The sequence below is a fragment of the Malurus melanocephalus genome, unplaced genomic scaffold, assembly GCF_030028575.1.
Source record: "Malurus melanocephalus ecotype Western Australia unplaced genomic scaffold, MMel_1.1 scaffold_311, whole genome shotgun sequence".
NCBI lineage: Eukaryota > Metazoa > Chordata > Aves > Passeriformes > Maluridae > Malurus > Malurus melanocephalus.
The window spans coordinates 609270-630960 of NW_026623543.1; the positions used below are offsets into that span (position 1 = coordinate 609270).

A 21691-nucleotide genomic window follows, 5' to 3' on the forward strand; every position below is an offset into this window, starting at 1 on the left:
TTGCTACTGCTGTGGCCAGGAAATGGAGGAGAAACACACAGATTATTCAGTTTTTTATTCTGAATATGTATTCCCCTTTTCGAAAGATAAAAAAAAACCCCAACGATTTTTATAATCACTAATTTTTTTTTCCAAAATTCTGCAAAATTTATAATCTGAGAAAGATACTCTTTCCTGCACCACACCACACTCTAGAAATTGTTTTTAAACACCACTTCGTTTGATGTAAGAATTTCACTATCTTTGTATACTACTTACTAATCCTCAGTATTTGTATTTCCCCACAGTACTCCTTATTGTCACAGTCACCTTCAAGCACTGCCCAGTACTTTTTCGTGCTCTTAAAATATACATCATACAAAATATACAGCATTAGTTAAACCTAAACATCTCTTAGCACTTGCCTAATCATCAACAACCTTGTCATCTGAGTTTTGTATGGGATCTCTGAAAAAATTCAGAGTTCTCTGAAAAAATTCAGAAAGTTCTCTAATCTAGAGAAACTTCCCCAGTCACAAGGATTGTCTTATTATACACAGTTAGATGGAATTGCCCCATCTGAATAATTGACCAAGGGAAAAACCAATGCTTATATATATTAACTATCCTATGGTGTTTCGAAGCTGTACATTGCAAAATCCAATCATGAACTTTGCCTTGATCATATAATTAAACACAAGAATTCATCTGCATTATCTATTAGGAGTCAATAAATAACACAAACCCAAAAAATGCAAAAGCCATGTGAAGATTGCACCTGAAATATATGATAAAAATGCAGAACAGATATATTATGGAAAAATAATAATACAGTTCCATCTTATCTATACAAGTGCTATCACAGTTTTTCTTTCGGTGCCAAATTCTTCTGGATGATCAGCAGCAGAAATGCAATGAAGTTTCCCATCTAAGCATTTTCTGTTCTCTACATTATTTCATTTCACCCCACTCTAGATCTTATAGGTCTGTGTTAATATTCATCTGTATTTATTGATACAGGGTCTGTTAAATGTTTCCATTTATTTAATTGTTTTGGTGTGTTTCAACACCAATTGACTCAGGTTGCAGSTTCCATTAATCTTCCCTACTGACTGTGACAAAGCTCTCATAAATTTGTCCCACAAACACAAGTGGCAGATCATTTTTCAAATTAGTTTCATGTTACCTGGTGCAGGAGAAACTTCTTGTTGCCGTGACCAAGGACAGCACTTGTTAAACAACAGGGAAGCACTTCAGAAGTGACTGCTTTGGATTTTGTTAGATCAGGTAGCCTCCAAAATATTGATATGGAGCAGTCTGAACTAGACTGGCAGACAGAATATACTTTTGGAACGACTGCAGAAGTGTGTTTCTCTCTTGCATAGATTTCTTTGTTATCAGCTGCAATATCAAAGTAAGTTTGCAGAGGGTTTATAGACATTTTTCTTCTAGACTCAAAACAAGAAACGAGCTGTTCAAAGCCACACATTAGACGTGTGTAAATATGATAAACACCTTTTTGGCTGGTCCATTCAGGGGAAATTGTTTCGTTTCCTCTCTTCCCACTTCAGGAAGATGAAGAAAAGGCAGAGAAGATATTTATATTCAGCTACTACATGGCAGAGAGTTTGAAGATAAAGGTCAGGGAAGTGTGTGCCTTGGGATGAAGGAACGATGAAGGCCACGAGGCAGCTTTTGCGGAAGATTGTGGAGTCTTTCCAGAATAGAAATGACATTTTTGTTTCATTAGGTTCGTCTTTGTAACACTGCTTTTGTACAGACAAGTTTTATGCTGTTGTAAGAKGGATCAGAACAATTGAGGTGTGGATAGGACAATTAGACTCTCAATCTGCTATTAGCAAGTAGATACCCCCAACAGTAGATAGTCGTAATATGTAGGGTATTTCTTTAATAGAGGATAAGAACAAACAGTCTGTGTCTATTAAAGTGGTTAAATTTCCAACTTTTCTTCCCAAGTTGTAGAACACTGTTTTTTCCACAATACCACATGCCTCTGCATGATCAACAGCATGAGGCATTGAGAAAGTTTTTAGCTATCATCAGCTAAGCAGGGGTGAAGAATGAAATTTAAATGCTTCCGTAAAGCTACAAGAATCTGAAAACAGCATCAGAATGATAAGTGCTTTCCAAAACTTAACTTGAGTAGGCATTACACACATTGCTGCAGTTTGGAAATATATTATTTCTAGAACAGTTAATCAAAGAAGTCTTCCCAAATTTCACAATGATAATAGAAATCATTTTTGCCAAGATTATCCCTTGCTAGTTATCCTGTTCTTACAGCAACTATTTTTTTCCTCCAGTTGACTCCAGGCACATCAGCAATCCTGCCAACTGGACAAAAACCTGAATGTGCTGAATTTATGGAGGAAAAAAGGGTCCAGACACGTGCCAAAGGGAGACTGCAACTGAAGGGGTATGGCACCTGAAGATGGAGGGGAAGGGAAGTTCTGGGAATGGAAGTTCCGGGCAGGGAAGGGAAGGGAAGGGAAGGGAAGGGAAGGGAAGGGAAGGGAAGGGAAGGGAAGGGAAGGGAAGGGAAGGGAAGGGAACGGGTAAAAAAACCAGTCATACATCATCATACAAATTGAGATGGTCTCAGTTTCGTGTCTTACCTCCAAAGACAACGAGTAGGCAGGGTTAAATTTTGGGAAACCCAATTCTCTCTGACTAACCTCATTTAGGACACTATTTCTGGAGTCAGGCAATGCATGTTAGCCAAAGGAAGATTTTTTCTGTGTGCGGATGTTTGGTGACCTGGAAAGAAAATGCATTTGATTTCAGAAGATAAGCATTTTCCTTTTTCCTTTCTCCACACCACCTAGAGTTTAGAAGTTAATCCTTAAGCTTTTTGCTAAGTGTTACCTTGTCCAAGCTGATCAAATGTTTCTCCACTCCCACCGATACAACCATTTTGTTAAAGACTGGATGCTTTTCTTCTCTTTACTGGTTAGATAGTATCTCCATAATCCCTCGTACCATCTGTATTGTACACAGTTGTGCTAATGGGAGCAGAGCTGAGTGACTTTCTGCATCACATGTCTTACAGATCACACAACACAGCAACTTCAAATGTAGTGCCAGGAGAAAGGGACAGAGACACAGTCCAAATGAAAATTAATTTATCCTGTCCAAGTCCAGTCTTTCCCTGAGGCAGAGCAGCAGTATAACACAGAGAAAAGCTAACTCCCTTTTCCAGAACCACACAAAGCACAAATAGAAAAATCTCTTTGAAGTCATACGGTCCTCTGACTTATCACTATAGAATTGTCCTTTGCACTATATTGTATGCTACAGTTTTAACTTACACAACCACTGAAACAACCAACATTTCCCTTAGGCATATATTAAAAAAAAATACTAGGTTACATTGAGAGGAAATAAAGGGATAATAATTGAAAAAGCTTGCCATCGTCAGATTTCAGCTCATATATAAAAAAATAAATACAGAACTACATTAAAGGATCATGAAGTCTAACACTCAAAAATTCAGAAATGAAGGAATTAATGCTAGAGTACTCAATATCATGCACATCTAGAAGACTCTATATTATCTAATTTAATCATTCTATACTCTTTTTTTTTTCCTATCCCCCCTTAATGAGCTGACTGTGACTATTTTGCCTTCTCCTCATTTTCAGGTTTTGGTTTCAGGCACTACACATAAAACAAACTCTTCTGAAGTTTAATCTCCTTGAAGGTTTTTCTCTGGTGCTCTTCAAAATACAATTTGGATGTTTCATGCACACTGTGCTCTGGGCCAGGAGTGGTGTTAATTCCCTCTGACAGCCAAAGAGCCCAGACGTGGAGCCCTCACAATGTTTGGGTGCTCAGTCTGAACCCCCAGAGCCTAAATGTTCAAAATACTCAGATTTATGCACTACCATATGCACCACAAGTGTAGCTGCTACTGCATCAGTTACACTGAATTGCATGTGATGCTCCTGGAAATCAAACCTCATGTCCCAGGCCAGGCTCTGGAAGCCAAGGGTTGAAAACACTGACTGTCAGTGCAAAGCAAAGCACTGGCTTAAAGCTGGATAGACCAACAGCCTAGACTCCTTATACTGGACCCAGTCCATTTGTAGGTTTCTATAGCCTCATGTTCCCTTCACAATATCTAAGAGCAGAATTCATGGATTTGCTGATTCATACAACCTCAGTGGAACCTATTTCCCCTTGTGTGAAATAAAAATGTATTTTTTTAACAAGGGAATCAGAAAAAGTTTCAGACTTTAAAGATGGGCATTCATGGGCATGCATTTATGGGTAGTAGGTGCAAAACCAAGGGAACAAGTTTGGATACTACTTCAACTGATTTTTTAAACTATTTTAGTCAGAAAGGAGAAGATTCAGTAGAAATTACTGTTTTTTCTGCAACTCTTTATATTGTATTATAACCCATTACAGTACAGCACCTGATTTAATAGTTTAAGCTGAGTTTCCTACACCTAAGTGGATATCCTAAAGACTGGAATTCTGGAAAACTACTGGTGGCAAAGCCTTTGCCAGTGGCCTCCTGTGTTGTGCAAAGCTTAATCTAATAGTCTCTGAAATAGCTACCTGGTAAAAAAAAGATGGGCAAAAGAATGACAATTCGTGAATCTTGACAATATTTAGATTTAAGATAGATAGGCAGATCTTCAGTGCTGTCAAGATTTACAAGATTAGCTGGAGTAGGAAAATTACTGTCGCAGACATAGGTGTGTGGGGCTAAGGGTGAGGTTCACTGTCAGAGTGTGGAAAAGAGGCAAAGTTCACCATGGTGTTCAGGTTGACACCAGCCTGTCCCACCACATCCAGATATCTGAGGGGTTTATTGCAACCAATATGTTTTTGTGCATATCACTGTGGTGTTCCCTCTTTTATTGTAGTTAAATTCTCAACAATTTCAACTGAATCTGTGACAGCTCTCATCCAGATCAGAACTGGACCCCACTTTTGACTTCTTACACAGTTATGATGATTTTGGGTCTGACAGCTAGTACCGTCTATCACAAACAGCAAAAGCAGTGTGTATCAAACAGACACCAGTGTGAAATGCACTGCAGTATATTTATGTACTGTAATGTTTTGTAACAATGAGCTTTCATTTAACCCTTATGTATACATGGTGTCAGAGGTCTTGGTATGAATAGAGCCCTTCCTGGGTCTCTGACAAGCTACAATCATGCCTAAAGGAGATCAAACTGCCATATCCTCATTATTATCCTGTCTAAATAGAGAAAACTGACATGGGTAACATCTGTTGCAAATTCATGGACACCTGGCCTTTATTGGAAACAATAGTATGGCAAGAGACCCTGGAACCCAGGGCCAGCCCCAGGCTCTATAAAAAAATGTGATTTACTGGGAACAGGCTTTGGTGTTTTGCTCCCCACCTTGTCCTGCTTGATTCGGTGTGCACCCATGCTCCTCAGCTGCCCCTGCTCTACTCCTGGTTGCTCTTAAAACACATCCTCTCACTTCATTAGTCCCAGAGAAGTACTCTAATTTCTCATCCTACTCCTGGTTCTTTTGCATAACCAGCCCTCCTCTACTTTTCTGCACTGCTGCCCACTCACTGCCACATTGCCTTCTCTCTCTCTCACCCACTAGTCTTGTTAACGAGTCTCATTTTCCCTTTCTGGTAGCTCTGGGTATTCAGTTGTCTTCTAAACTCTTCATCTGTTCTAGTTATCTCCTTCAGCTTTGCTCCCCACTATCACCACCTAAGAAGTCCTGCTGGCACTGAAGTTTCTTTTCAGACCCATTTCTCCTTTTTTCAAGTCTCACTAGTTCCTAGATCACTCTGCAAGCATCTTGAGAGACCAAGAGCATTGATTACTCTYTCAGAGGTTCCTGATCTTGTCTGAAAAGATTTAAAAGTCTCTGACAGAAGCTCTGTTCAAATTCCCAATTTTGCCCCCCAGTCCAACTCACAGTCTAAGTTTCTCACTTTGTTTGCCATGCACCTTTCCAGTATCTTTGTCTCAGCTCTGCCTTGTCATTGTACATAACATCTGTGCACAATATSTGGTTAGCTTAGTCTTGCAAACTGCTGGATCAAGGAGCAGGAAGAGAATGGTAGAAGCATACAGCTCATCCATTGTGGGGGTGTAGACCATGTACAGTCACAGCAGCACAGAGCTGCTGTGGCAGGAAGATATCTCTCTCCACTCCACATTCAGAGAAAATGACACTTTCAGGGCATTTATATTCTGAAATTTTGAGATGTGTGATCTGTCTACATTGACTTATCAAGTGTGTGTGGGTTTTCATGTGTAAAGAAGTTGCTCCTCACTAAATGTAAAATTTGACTCCAAACCAAGGACTACTGGAGTGAAAGGCAAAAAGATTGTTTTGACAATGTATATTCCCTCCAAACTTTCTCTACTCTGATCTCCCTCTTTAAAAAAGGGAAGCTCTTAGTGGCTTATAAGAGCCCGAAACATTCTTCTTAGCATTCTTCCAAATTCCTAATAGAAGAAAATAATTTACAGGGAAAAAAATTCAACAATCTGCTTTCCACAGAGAGTGATCATCTGAGTATTCGAACTTGAAGATCAAACTAAAGAGTTGCATATAAGAAAAACCTCCCCTAATATGCTTCAGGAGAAACTTGTTATCACTTCAATAAACCAGCTGGTAAATGGGCAGTATGATGAATTCTCAAAACATGGAAACCAATCCAAAGCATAAATCCTGGAAAAGTAAAAAAAAAATCAAGTATTTACTGTCTTTGATTTGGTTTACCCCATTCATATAAATCTAGCACTCAATGGCAAATACAAAAGTTCTAATTCAATAGAATGTCCTGTGTGCTGAAGGTGGATGTATGATATCTGATATATTTATCTGGCATCGTTTCTACCTTTGTAAGTTATATACCAGGCTATTTTAAAATAGTAATTTTGTTTCTGTTGGAATTGGTGGGTTTTTCCCCCCAAATTTTAATTAAATATAACTAGAAAAATAGCAGCTGGATTAAATAACATGCTGTGAGAGTAAAACTACCCAGTAGTCAAAGATAAATAATAACGTAAGACCAAGAATGCTAATGACATACTATGAGTGCAGTGATCAGCTGATTAGCCATTCAATTTCTCATTTGAAACCAAATTTGCATACCTAACTTATCAATTCAGATGTGACAGTAACATTAAAATTAAATATGTGGTTTGGTATTTCAGTAAATGACAGTCATTGGTTAAACAGCAATAATGCTAGCCTTTGGGGCAAGCATGCAGAGCACATTGCCTAATTAATTCCATTTTCAAATGAACAAAGACTGACTCTGAATGCCCTGTTTCCCAGCAAATATGCCTGGAAGGGTTTGTTGCTAACTCTGGAGACTGAAAGATGGCGGCTGCAAAGAATAAGCCCCATTTATAATGTCAGACCCCAAACTCTGAAGCAGAAGGGCACTGTTCAGACATCAGCTCCCCAGACAAGGGAAGTGTTTCGGATGTGGTTGGACAGAGATGCTTACCAGATGTATTAGGTCTCCATGCAACAGTCTTTCTAGCAACTAATATCTTGTTGCATTACACTCTCAAGCAGGAAATCCCAGATTTCTATGGCTTTTTAACTGAGAAAAAAAAAACCCAAACATCCCTGACAATTAATGGCTTATGTAATATTTAATTATTTATGTTCAGGGAAATGACCACAATAGATCACACATCCATGAAATTTTGGTCACCGTTTGCTTTACTGATGAAGCTATTGAGTGACTGCGGGGACACCAGGAGTAAAATTTTGCAACAAAATAAAGATATCTCTTCAGATGCATTTTTCAGTACTGCTGGTTAATGCATTGTTGATTAGGACCATATGTCTGAGATCGCTATACCTTATACTTTTTCATTATAAATTCCTATTTATAAATCTGGGAAGAGAGACACATTGCAATCCATTGTGCATGGATTATCACTGCTTTTTAAATATGATTGAAAAATAATAAAGAAAAAAGTAATTTTTTTTATTTTTGGCCATATAACAAGAATTTAATTTCCCCACACAGAGGGAAATTTCTTACATTTTCTGTTTGAGACAAAGATACTTGCCTGGAATGTTAATTCATAGAGGAGAGAGAAAAGAAAAAGAAGAACCTGGCAGATTGGAAGTCTATGTGCTACTGCACATTTGGAATGATGGAAACACAGCCTAAAATTATGTAGAAACAAACCATAGTGCAAGCTACGTAGCAAAACCTGCATGCAGAAATCAGAGAACAATAAAGACTGTTATACAGAGCTGTGAATATCACGATTGTTTTTTCTTACAGCCCATATATATTAAAAAAATAAAAATAAAAGTAAAAATAATAAAAAAAATAAAAATATGTGGTGCCCAGATATATGCAAGGATGAAGAAAATATTCTTTGCCCTATGATGATTAAGGCTTTTAGTCACTTCTGTTGCTACTTATCTGGTTATTTGTCCCATCTGCACAGCAATATTCTGTGTGTCAATTTGTGAAAACTATAGGAGATCAACACCTACGTAAATAAGTTTATAAATGGAAACATTTATGGGTTGGAAAAAGAGACTGAAATGCTGCATTAGTTTTGTCTTTATTCCTTACTGAGTTTCACATGCCTGTTTTCCTAGAATTCACAGTCTTTCAGCATAGAGCACTTTCTGTGTTGTCCATCTCACAAGCAGCCTGCAGTTTCGGAGACAAGGTTTGTTATAAGCTTATTTCCTTTCATTTCTTGAGATCTTAGAAAAACCAACAACTTTTTGATCTGTCAAACATTGCCATGCCATAAAAATTAGTCTGGTGGATGTGGGCATTAAAGTACTTCAATTTTTTCTAGCTCATATTTATCTCAAAATGCTCCATTTGCAGTAAAAGAGAAAACCTGGCTTTGAGAAGGTTTGGAGGATTAAAGGAATCATTTAAGAATAGAAAGTGAGGCTGCCCAAAGCATGCAGGGCACCCTGCCTTCTGGGCTCTGCATATGCCTTCTGTTAATAGCAGACCTCTGCTTTTGGCAGCAATTAGGAGGATAATTTAATAAAGAAAAGTGCTGTCAGAAAACGCAAAAAGTAATGTTTTCTGTACAAAGTGTTGTTCTTGGGAGAATGTTACACAGGACATAGTTAGATCTTCTTGATGACCCTTCTGAGCAAAGGGTTGTGGAAAGAATTCATACTCTGGTCATCAGCTCCTCACATAACAGCCCAGATGGACATTAATTAATAAAGCTAAAGATTATAGTGACAGAGAGAATGTTGGTGGCACATATTTCATCACAAAAGAGAGTTAAATTTGGCAGCTAGTCTTTGAAGGGTAAAGAAAAAGCATCTGCTTTGTTTTTCAGGAATATTCAAATTTGAAATTTTGTGTACACTGGCACTTTTGTTAAACCAAAATCCAACGAGTGCATTCAAACTTCCACAGAAAGATAATAAGCCTCAGTTTCCAGTTTTTACTGGCTTAATAAGCAACCAGCTTGTCACTGTGTCATAAAAGAGCCACAGTTACTTCTGCACCATGCCACCACTCCAAAGCTGAGCCACCAGAAATTGCTGAAGAGTCAGTCCATTCATCTTGTCTCCAGTAGCCCCAGTGGCACTTCCGGAGCAGGCAGTCAGCATGAGTGACAGCAGCCCTGAAGCTCCTTTAATGTGTTTCACAGACACAGGCTAGCATTTGTTACCTGAGGATCAGGGATATGCTTCAGTGTCTTAATCCCTCTTCCTTCTGGTTCAAATTTGCTTGAAGCACTGTTCTGCTATCCCAGAAAATCAAGGCCAAACCGCAAGCTATCAGTTACTGTCTGGAGTAGGAGCTAGCCACAAGCAGCGCAGAATAAAAACCTCCGTCTGGGGATTATTTGCAACAGCATGGTATCCAATTGATTTCTGCACCAAAAGGGATTTTTCCCCTCTCCATTTATTAAGTAAACTTTTGCTATATAGATCTGCCAATGCTACTTTTTTAATAAATGAAGAGACCTTGATGAATTTGAATACAAAATATGAGATAGTTCTATCCATAGAAACTTGTATTTCTTGCAATGACAAAAAAATTACACCCAAATATTTGTTCGCAATACCAGATAGCATCACCCTTCTTAATCAATGCTATCAGATGATGTGCAGAGAGATAAACATAGGTGTTGATGATTGCTCACAACAAACAGAGATAGAAACCAACATCCAGAAGGTGATTGATTTCTTTAAGGTACTTCAATGAATCAATGTCATTGCTTCTGTTAAGTTTCTAGATCCATGGTACCCAGGCCTAGAACTGAGAAACAGAGCCACACTTTAATCACTGCTTTTTGTTTCACAGCAAGATCAGCAGTGGTGAAGTAAACTTGGGTTGAAGGACAGTTTCTTGGTGTATTAACTGAGAAACAGAGGACAGCTGCATCCTTTTGCAATGCCAAGGATCTTCACACATCCTAGGACAGCCATATTCGTAGCAGTTAAACACCTCATCAAAATCATAGCACTAATCAACACCCCATTTATTTATTTATTCATTCTGTGTCTTCATTCAACAACTGTGAGAGTAATAATTTCTTTCTTGGTCACTGATCTTTTACTTACACATCTTTATGACCGCAAGATTAATATGTTGCTATTTCCTCTTCTAACCCTATTGCCTTTTATTTTGATAACATACCTCTGGCTGCTCATTTTTTAATTTGTTTTGAGGTTTTGGAAATTCTTTTCTGTCTTCTGCCAACACCTCTTGTTGCTGATACCTCACTGATCATGAATCAGGATGGAGGGAGAGGCTCAGAGGAGGGTCTCAGATGGAGGGTCTCAGACAGTGCAAGTGGTCAGTGCTGCATTTCTGAAGTAATCTTGTGGTACAGACTGAAATGACTTGAAAAGTGATTTCCACTTTTTTTTTTTTTCAATGTTAACTACATCTGCTGCAGGCTCACAGGAGAAGGAAGCAGCTCAGGAGATAACGCTGATGGATTAGTGGAATGAGAAACTTGTTCCAAAGGCAGCTTTACTGCTGATCCTGTTTGTCTCACTTGAATGAAAAGGAGATGGGAAAACATTATCCTTCATCATAGCTGCTGCAGGTGGGCAAATCACAGTCTRTGTTTGGGGGTTGTAATAAACTGGTCCCTAATCGAATTTCACTATAACTCTTTTATCATTACTAGTATGTTTCTCTGTTTCTGTTTCTGTATTTTGCTTAATCCATCCTATTTTCGTCTTTTCTCCTAGTTCAGTCCCAGCTCCTCCTGTTTTGCAGCCATTCTCTGTACTGTTTAAATGACATGTCAAATGCAACACTGCAGGAAAAGTGAGGAGCCAAAATGGGAGAGAGCTGCTGCTCTCCCCACGCCTGCAGCACTCTGCCATTCCCAGGGTTGGTGGCTGTGCCTACAGCAACTGCTTTCTTCCACTTGCTTGTGACTCATGATTTCTTTTGCATAACCACAATAAGCAGCACCCACACAGAGCCATCAGTCAGTTCAGCAATGGCAGCAGAAAAAAACTCTTTATTTCTTAGGAAATAATACATTTTTTGAAAAAAAAGGAAACCAAAACAACACAAAACCCCAAACCACTACCTGACAAAAGCTTAATCATTCAGTGTTCTGTTTTCAAGGACTATTTAAGTTAATTTTTCGGAGAAATTCTCTTGCATAACCTATTGAGGAATTTGCAAAATTATTTGATTTTAAGGAATTACTGAGATTTTATAGGTTTTAGGGAGTCAAGTTCATTGTAACCTGCTAATGGCAGGTTTGGAAAGAGTAAAGAAGATTGAATGTCACAACAGCTAAATAACTGACATCTCCTCTATGCCAAATCTTTTACTGTCTTCCCTAGCATACATTACTCTAGTTCAAATAAATTAATAAAAAATATAATTACTTGAGGCGCTCTGAGAAATATAGATATAAATTACCAAGACAACAGCACATGCCTTGCAGTCAGGCTTCGAAAAAGAGAAAACTACAATTGCTGGTTTGAATACTCATGTCTAAATCTTTTGGTTTTCTAACTCTAGCACACATATAAAAATGAAACTCCACTGCATAAAGACCATGAACTCTCAATGATCAAACTATTGTCTTTTGGAATCGGAGGCACATTTTTTATTGTTCTTTTCTGAAGTCCCATACACAGAATCTAAAGTTTTAGAACACAGTTTTGTGAACACATTGCTGTATGATTTTGAAATAAGCACAGTGAGTAAAGCAGAACTTTGTTTTCAGGAGTAGCTCAGAGACACAGGGCAACGTTAGCATATTTCTTCCTGCACCCATCACTTCACTTTATTTAAAGAGACAGTTAATTTACAGTGAAAGTGACAAGCTTTTAAGATTTTTTTTTTTGCTATTTTGCTTTAGTTTCCAAGCAACTTCATGTAGAGATGAGAAGTTGCATGACAAAGCACCTGAAATACTGCATAGACAGCATGCATCATTCCACTTGACTATTTTTTTAAAAATAAAATCAATTTTCTATTAAAAATAATGAAATGAATTTATTCTCTAGACTGAGATACCAAAGGTTCCAGTTTAATTTACTTGATAATAAACTTCAGCAGGGCCACAGTATGTATGCTCAAAAGGGAAATGAGCATGTCACTTACTGAACAAGATAATATTCACTAGATGTGTGGGTATCTTTTGTATTCTTCTCATTCTTTGGCTTTTTCACCTCTATTCTCAGCCCTTTATACCAAGAGAGAAACATGAATACTTATCCACAAACACACCTTTGTAGCTCTCATTTCCCATATAAATCAACAACTTGTAACAAGTGACAAGAGCTGGCAATATTTTCGTGATCCATGCCCTCAATTAACCCCATTCCAGTGTCATCCTTGCTGGGATGGATTTTTCCTACGTTTCTCTTAACGGCATCCACAGTCACAAACCTGGGATGTACAAAGCCTCACAATGCTTCTCCTAAAGCTTTAATTTGGCCTTTCAGTGACACTCTCCAAAAATCTCTATTAGCATTTCGTGTTCGTTATCACTTGCAGCAGCATCACTTATGAGGCAGGAGGAAGTTGTTAAGGTTGTGGTTTAGAAACAACTAAATCCAGGGGGAGAGGATTCTGGAGTTTGTTCTGTCAGCGTTCACAGTCTTGAAATGTAGCTTTTCCAAACACAGCCTGCTGCTGCTGCCCGTTCTCTCTGTGAGGATATTCCCCATCCTGCCACTTAAGCCAAAGGCTCAAGGATGAGCAGTTCAGCGCCTGCCTGCATTGCAGGAAGCCTCTAGTGAGCCAGAAGTTTTCCACAATGCACTAGATGTAAAAACAAAGTCCACAACTACTAAAGCACTTCCAAGTGCAACTACCTGTAAAACAATCAATCTTCAAATATTTTCCTAAAACAGCCATTTAAATGGCTGTCTAAGTTTCAAAACTTCATGGCTCTGTTGCTGTTTTCAAGTAGAGGGTTGATTACCTTGGATGAAATTTGAATGATCTTTGCATTAATGCCCAGAAATAAATAGCAAAAGCATCTTTAGCAAGCGGCCTCACTCATGGAATGGTTTTGCTGTCTTGGTGATTGCTATTCTAAACAGACAAAGCATTTTTCTTAAGACAGTCTTAGCTGCAGAGGTCATGTGCTGATCCATGCAGATGAGGGAATGGGATTGTGTTCTCTCTTATTCCCAAGGACCTCTGAAACATTTGCAGGCTGAACTGGCAATTAATTTGTTGAACTGAAATTCATTAAATGCTCAAATTGCAAACATGCAGCTGAGTATTAACAGTATATGAATCATATTTTTCTGTTTTATGCAACCAAATAAATTTCCAGTTGAACTCAGTAGGACGAGTCACACTGCCTAAGGGAGCAATTTCTTAACTCAGGGGACTGAGTCAGATTCCTTTATTACCGTTATACCCCCAAGAGGGAAAAACACAGAAGGAAATGCTAAAATGTTGATTAAGATGAGAGTTTTGGATTATTTATTAGAGGAATTATTGTGTATGTGGTGAATTGTCCCCCTAATTCAGGTGTCTAAGGGAGAAGCCAAAACCTGGTATGATAGCACACAAATTACACAGTCAGCTGGGATAAATATCTCTGCATATACGGGCATGAGATTTACACTATCTCCTCCAAATTTTCAAGGAGCAGAAAGAGCTAACTCTATGCTGCCATGATCATGGTGCTTTCCTAGGCTCAGACCCTTCTGTCATGGTAAAACAATTCCAGGATGATTTGCCCTTCACAGACAAAACACACGTTTCCCTCGATGGTTTGCCCAGTGGAACGAGGAACCATTTCTAAAAAATAGGAAGGGGCTGGGACTTATAGGTCAGCCAGGCTCACCTGAGACCTTGGAAAAATCACACAGCCTGTCTTTTTAGGATGCATTTGTAAGCATGTGAAGAACAAAAACTTTACAGTTGTAATCAGCAATCCCTGGATTTACCAGGGACAAATTGACTCCATACCCAGCCAGCTGGAAGCTGAGGAACTGTGAACTGGAAGAAATGATGTTTAGATGGACTAAAAATTAGCAGTACCTCTGGGCTTAAAATTTATCAGTGAGTAGCTCAGCATCTGCTTGTTGGCCAGCAGTGAACAGAGCAGTCTAATGGCTGTTTGATATCTTAATCCATGGCCGAGGTGGTGACCTAGGATGTACCACCTGCAAAGTTATCAATGCTGAATTAGAGTGAGTTACTTGCTCAATGAATGTCATGACTTGAATCCACAGAGATTTTGATAAACTGGAGAACTGGGGTAACAGAAATTTCATGGTGTCTAACAGGGAGACAAGCAAACTTCTGCTCTTGGGGTAGTATAAGATCATATGTGATTAAAGAATTAGTAGTAGTCCTGCTGAAAAGAAGACTCTTTTGGGACTCTAGATTGACTACTCTCTCCCCCTGTGAATAAAGTAAACTGAAGATCAACCTGTGTTGAAAGAAGTTGCCTAACAGATATGAGGAAGTTGCTTTTCCCATCTGCCTGGCTCTTGGGAAGCTTCATGTGAAAAAGTGAGCCAAGTTTTGGACCACCTACTGCACCACAAGGAAATACTGAGAGATCTTTAGACTGCTGAAGAGTCTTAGGCGTGATATAATATCAGGCAACGACTACTTGAAGGGCTTCAGGAAAAGCTTTTCACTAGGGGGAAAACCTTAGCAGTGTAGCCCTGTCAAGCGGTGCAGGTGAACTCTGAAATTTCCAACTATGTTTTTAGGTTTTCAAGATGCAGTTACTCACACTCATGGCTGATCTGACCTAGTATTGGCAACAGTCCTGCCTTTTTGGGTGAGCAGCCTCAAAAGCCTTTTTGAAATCCGTCTGTGATGAGCAGTTTTATGTTTACCCTCCATTATTCCATACCACCTAGGGATTTCGGCATCTACACAGGAATCCTGGCTTCTCCACAGGATTTGAAGATTAATAGCTTGGAAAATACCTTTTCCATCATTGTCTGGAAAACTTGAGCTCTGTTTCCTTCATGTGCAGTATGTATTTTTACCAAGACCTGGCTTCTGTGGTGAAAGCTTTATGAACTGTAGCTATCAATACAAATTTGTATGCAAATTAAGATTAAAAACACAAGCTAACTAGTGGAACATCCTGTATTTCAGAAGTCTGGCCTTTCAATTTAAGTATGGTGTACATTTTCATAGCAAACCCAGCACGCAGAGTGAGGAGAATTTGGACGACATGCCTCCAGAACAGACATCTTACAGCTCCTAAGGCGCTGATGAAGGAGAAGTCTGCTGTTCCAAGGGATGGTGCAGAAGAACCAAGTCCAACAAGTAGTCTTCTGAGGCTTCTCCTGTACTTAACACCCATACAGAGAGAAGTGAGGAATCTGAAAACTCCCCATGATGACTTTCCTCATCATGGAGGGGGGCTGGTCCCAGCTGTAATCCCAGGGGGCTCTGTATATTTTTCTCCACCCAGCAGATAAGAAGGAGTGGGAGGGGTGACCTATGCAAAGTTAGGCAGTGGCACTGGTGATACATTTTGAGTCCAGAGATATTTTAGGAAAAAGTAGGTGATGCAACTGGAGCAAGAGATGCTGATCAAACTAGTGAGCAAGCCTCTGTAGAACATTTTCAGACATTAATTTTAATACACTGCAGAACCTTCCTTCCCAACACAGATTGCTGAAGGAAATTAATTATTATAAATAATTCTCACATCAGTCAAAACTGAATGCAATTTCACTGTTAAAAAATAGAATATATCCCTACCTAAAGATTTTCTATTTTCAAATTCCAAACTCCCCTGGGAAGGAAAACATCCTCAAACAAACCCAAAAAATTCCTTTCCCAACCCAGGCTGTTAATTGATAAAGGAAAACAATACATATGGCAGAGAAATGTCTTACTGTTGGAAGGCTTTATTTTTAAAACAAGTGTTTTCAGATTTTTGAAGTAGATGCAGGTGATCCCTTTTTGTGTTAATGCCAGAAAAATTGCAGAATTTGGCACAAAACTAACAGAAATACGGTCAAAGTGAAAAAACACTTTACTTATTGTTCTGCCTTAAAAGCTGTATTTCTAAGCCACCCCAAGACACTCTACTTACAGATTTGTTTAGTTTTCTTTCATTTGCTTTCACCCATTGTSATTTATTATTCTTGCTCCTTAGACCCACATCTAAAAAGCAGGAAATTAACTGCCTCAATGTTGGTGGGTGCTTATGTAGGCTGTGTGCAATTTGTTTCACATAATGCTTCTCAGTGCAGAGGCCATCTCAAATGTACTTATTCAGGCTAAAAACTAAGGACAAGTAAAGTCAGGGGGAAATAGCACTGATTATTTAGCTAGAGAATCTGTCAAACAGTGTGTGCACTCAGTAAAGGCAACAGGGAGAGGTTGCAACAGTAAAGGCAACAGTAAAGGCTGCAGGTAGTTAGCCCAGTGTGCATCTTTTTCACTCTTTCTTCTCCCAGGCCTCACTCCCCATGTCTATCTCTAGACTGCTTCCCACCTCCTGTTGTCTCCCCCAGACCGCCTTCTTTGTCAATCTCATTGCCTGTGTCATGCAGCAGAGAACATTTGTCTAAACTACTGACGCCGGTAGAAGAAGTTTCATACAACTGGCTGTTACCAGCTGTGAGTTTTGAATTGTGGCTCATCTAAGGGCACGTTTCTAGTGCCACTGGTTTGGTGGGTGCAGGGCTGTGGATGGTGGCAGCTGCACTTCTCATCATCAGCCAAGACACGGGCAGAGGAACAGGCACCTGTCCATTTCTTCCTGTGTCTGTTCTACCATATGCCCTTGACACTTCCTCAGATCTCAGTTTGTCCCATTTCCCACCTCACCAGTTCCCTGATCTGTCTGATGAACAGGTAAAGAGGTGAATTCCTGTGCTCAGTTGAATCTCTGTGGTTCCCTTTTTCTACCCTGTGGATCTTGAGGGCCACAGAACACCCTTAGAATCTTGTTGAGCTGGGGAAGGTATAGAACTTGTCTCATACTCTCCATGGTTCTAATTCCCAGCCCAAATCCTGAAATGCATATCGTGGAAGATGACAAGCAGAGACATCATTGGGATAACAGTTTTACAGGGGTTAATATTACAGTGTAACTGTTACTGGTTATTTATACATATTCAATCTATACTGTTTGAGAAATAGTCTGAACTTGAACATTTACATGCCTCAAAGCATTTGCCTTAAATAGTTATTTCATTTCCCAAAGCAATAGGCAAGCTGAGGCTTGATTGTTATGTCCTGCTCTCTTCTGTGAATCCTACAGCACGAATTACAAATCTTCGCTTTCTTTTCTCCAGAATGAAGCAGTTGCAATGTCATTTATAGAGTGAGGCTCTGAATAGAACTATGGCTAATAGCTAATATGTTCTCAACACCCCACACAATTGTGTCAGACTCTTCAAAGATGGAATTTCCACTTTCTGATGCTTTTTGAAAAAGCTAGGTTTTCTTTTGCTGTAAAAATTACAAGCCAAATTTCACTGTTAGTCACTCTAACCATGAAATTTCTATATACAACCATGTTGTCTTGCCTGAGCATCCTCCCTGAGCTCATGGTCTAAATTGTCATTATATCAATCAGAATGGTTGAAATCTTAAGCTTGTGTTTTCAGAGGAACATATATACAGTGACATAATGCATGTATAGTCCTTTCTAAGCATGCATTTTTAAAACTTGTTTACAGCTCACTGGCCTGTGTAGACCCCAAACAGTTCTGCTGGGCAAAGCTCTAGCTCTCCTCTATAATTTCCATTAACAGCTGGACTCTTTGCCCTTTCCTACCTTATAAGTGAAAGAGCTTAGGAAAATCTGGGAGGCTCCTTGGCATGCAGCGAGGTTTTTTTGATTCTTCATTACAATTTAAAAATCCCTACCGGGGGAATGAATTTTTGGATCATTCAAACTCATGCAAGTCAGGGAGTCTATTATATTTTTCAAATTCAAAAGGGACAATCTATGGCATGTTAGGAATAACAGAGAGGGAATAAGCCCAACAGCCAAGGCAGTGAATGACACATCACTCTGCACAGAGTCCATTTCAATCCTTGAGCACTGCAACTTCCTATGTCTGAAAGTGCTGCCACAATGGAAAATTCAGTGCTTTAGAAGGAAAAGACTTTTTCTTGTCCATAACTGTCAGTATCTGCCCCATAAAATAAATAAATGGCAGATTCTGGGGCTATCTACTTATCATTATTTTCTTAGTGTTGTGCCACTGCAGAGTTTGTGTAAATCTTCCAGAAAACAGAAAGAAATTATTTGGAGGAATTCCTAAGGAGAAAAAAAATGGATGACATTTTTAGGAGATTTCTCCTCTCTAAACAAATGCTCTCAACTGCAGTGATGATGTCTTCCAGCAGTAAGGAACGCTACATCTGAAAGAGTTGAAACTATTGTCATAATGACTGTAATAAATCCATGAATACCATTTGAAATGATTCATGGAGACTGCAACAATTCACATTTTATCTAAAATGTGTAAACATATAGTAGTCCTCTCCCCCAAAAAAATCTCAAACGTAAATTCAAAAACATATACCAAAAAATCCCTAAACTATCAGTGATATTTCATTGCATTAGAAACTATATAAAACTTAATTAATTTTGTTTGATTTTATGAACTCTATTTATTACTATGACCTCTGCTTTGCTTTAAAACTTTGTTTTTTATGGTAGAAAAAGGCAGTATCTTTGAATCTTAAACAGGAACATCAAAGGCTGTCATTGAAGAGACAGGCTCTTCAAGAAGAACAAAAAGAGACGAATCACCAACCACATTAGAGGGCTGAGCGGAGCAAGTGCAGGACTGGAAAGACATGATCTCCCTAAGGATGCTGAAAGGTATCCCAGCAATGGTGATGATACAAGAGGGAGGAGTTTGCTGTCAGATTTTGGTTTCTGTACGCATCTGTAAATCTCCTGAGTTGTCTACAAGCAAAGCTATTGCAAATTTAAGAAGTGCTCTAGCAAAGCAGACTAGTTTACACCTTTTATTTGGTCWAAGAAATAAACCAAATATGCTACTTCAGCAACTTCTGAGCAATCACTGCAAGGGGTTTGCAGTTGCCCTGCAATAGTGTCAGGTCCAGCAGTAGTGTCAAGCTCTGGGAGGTGGCCTGTAGCCTTCCAGTAAGGGGTCATTGAAAATAACATCATTTTTCCCCTGGAAGGTGTGCCCAGTTGGCGAAAACTTGGTTTGATGTCTGTACTTCTGCTCTCACCATATGGTATTCACAATGTCCCAGTTTTCCACAATAAAACTTATATTCCATACCCATGGAGTATTTTTCCAGAGCTCTGTTTTCTGTCAAAACAAGAAAATTTTACTTTGCTTTTTATCAAAACTTGAAGCATTTCATATGCCAGCAGATGACTATCGCTTTCAATCTTTATTAGACTGGGCTCAATTGTGACCAACAATAGAATACAGAAATGGCTCCAAATCTTGCACCCATTCCAACTGATCTTCCCCTCCTTTGATCTTCCTATTTCAGCTTCTCCATTTTGGTTTTTTTTTTTTTTTTAATAGCTGTAGATTTACTTCTCTCCTCCTAGATAACTGCCCAGATTTAATATAAGTCATTCATTGCAACATAAGAAAAAAAATGTCCAAAGCAGATAAAATCTGACAGGAACAGTCTCTGTTGATTCTGTCATTTCCTAAAATCTGAGTTCATATCTTAGGTGTCTTACCAAGCTTTTAGCAAAGCCTTACTTACGCAAGTTTGATGGGGAGAAAAACTGTTAAAATCTAAGGGAWGAATATTTACTGAGCTGTATCACAAGTTGCCATTTCAGGAAGTTTTGTTATACTAATATTCATGTCCCCAGTTCTTGACTCTTACCTACTTAATTTCATCCTTTCTCTCCACTGCCTACCTCTGTCACCATACCTAAGACACTTCCCATTCTCTTGCTATTGAAAAGAAGCTGGCTTATTTTTCATTCCTTAATCCCTCCTCTTTTAAACTTCCCACTCTCTTGTTTTCTTTTCCTTACAGATTTCCTGTTTCAAATTACTTGTTCCAGGTTCTAGCTCTCATCATTGTCCTYTGCTCTGTTTTCTCTTCTGTACATCTCCTATCTCCAGTTCCTCGTCTGTGTTTTGGTCCAACCTATTCACAGGAGAAAAACCAACCTGTTCTTCCAGGAGAAAAAAAAGATGTTTGCTAGCAAAATTTAGAGGGGCCAGCAGATAGCTGCTCCTTGGACAWGGAGGCTGTCAAGTCCAGGCCATTTACTGGAACATGGTCAAGAACATGTGAGAATTTTGCTATGAGATTTATGAGTTACTACTTACAGTAACATAAACATGAAGAGTTTGGGTTAGCTGTTACTGATTTTTACAAAAACAACAATATACTCTGTGTTTCAGAACAATATTCCACGAGGTGGCAGGGTTGGTGACTGAGGTAATTACAGGTGAGTGTTAGATCCAGCTGTTAGATCCTGAGCTCCGGGACACCTGAGCATCACCCCTGAGCCTTGTCAGGACCTGGGACCTGGAAATACTCGTCAGGAATCCAGGTGAGGAAGGAGCAGTGCCTGGAGAACCTGCAGCAGATTGAAACAGCTCTAAGGAGTGCAAGTGTCCTAAAGACACATCTGTGTCTTAAACTCTCTGCCAGAGGAAAAAGATACTAAAAAGAATAAAAATATGGACTAATTATTATTAGAAGTGAAAAATCAATGACAAATAATGGATAGAATACAACAGAGAGTTTCTCAGTCAAACACCTTACCTTTTAAGGTGGAAAAAATATTCTTACCAATCTCAATCTTGGAAATACCTTAAACTTTCAAAAACAAATAAACAATGCACCCGAGCAGAAAAAAAAACCAAAAACCCTCTACTCTGAACCATTCAAGTTGTTTAATGTTGCAGGCAGTTAATAAGACATCTCACAATAATGTGTGCAGGGTTTTCTTAGTCCTGTAGGTGCACCACTCACCATGGTAATGACTGCCCAGTATGTCTGTGAGTTGAATATAGTCCCTGTAAATTAAGTACAGTATTTTAAAAGTGTTTCCTGAAAGCATAAGTCCTTGGTGCTTGTAGGCTGAAAATCTCGACACTTTATGTTCTCATCATGTCAAATCCTTCAAGTGAAGTGGCATTACACTCAGTCTGCAATAAACAGTGCTGGTGATTCACTAGACTGCAGTCTTCCTTTTAAGTCTGTACTGAGTCAATACTCTGTTGGGGGTTTATTAAGGAGCACCCTGATGTTGCAGGTCTAATCCTTTGATGGGGCCTACTGTTGGGCCTACTGTGC

The 21691-nt window shown here is 39.0% G+C and overlaps 1 long non-coding RNA gene across 3 annotated transcripts; it reads left to right on the plus strand.

The window, feature by feature from the left end:
• The first annotated feature begins 77 nt into the window (after nt 1-77).
• On the plus strand, nt 78-21406 carry LOC130580118 (uncharacterized). 3 transcript variants are annotated; one of them, XR_008966078.1, is made up of 5 exons: nt 78-1729; nt 2304-2416; nt 10887-11039; nt 19122-19256; nt 20791-21406. It is a non-coding gene; the product is annotated as an uncharacterized LOC130580118 (long non-coding RNA). The 3 variants fall into 3 exon arrangements; XR_008966077.1 differs by lacking the exon at nt 20791-21406 and having other exon boundaries at nt 19122-19518; XR_008966076.1 differs by lacking the exons at nt 78-1729; nt 2304-2416; nt 20791-21406 and adding an exon at nt 8601-8669 and having other exon boundaries at nt 19122-19518.
• Nucleotides 21407-21691: the final 285 nt, after the last annotated feature.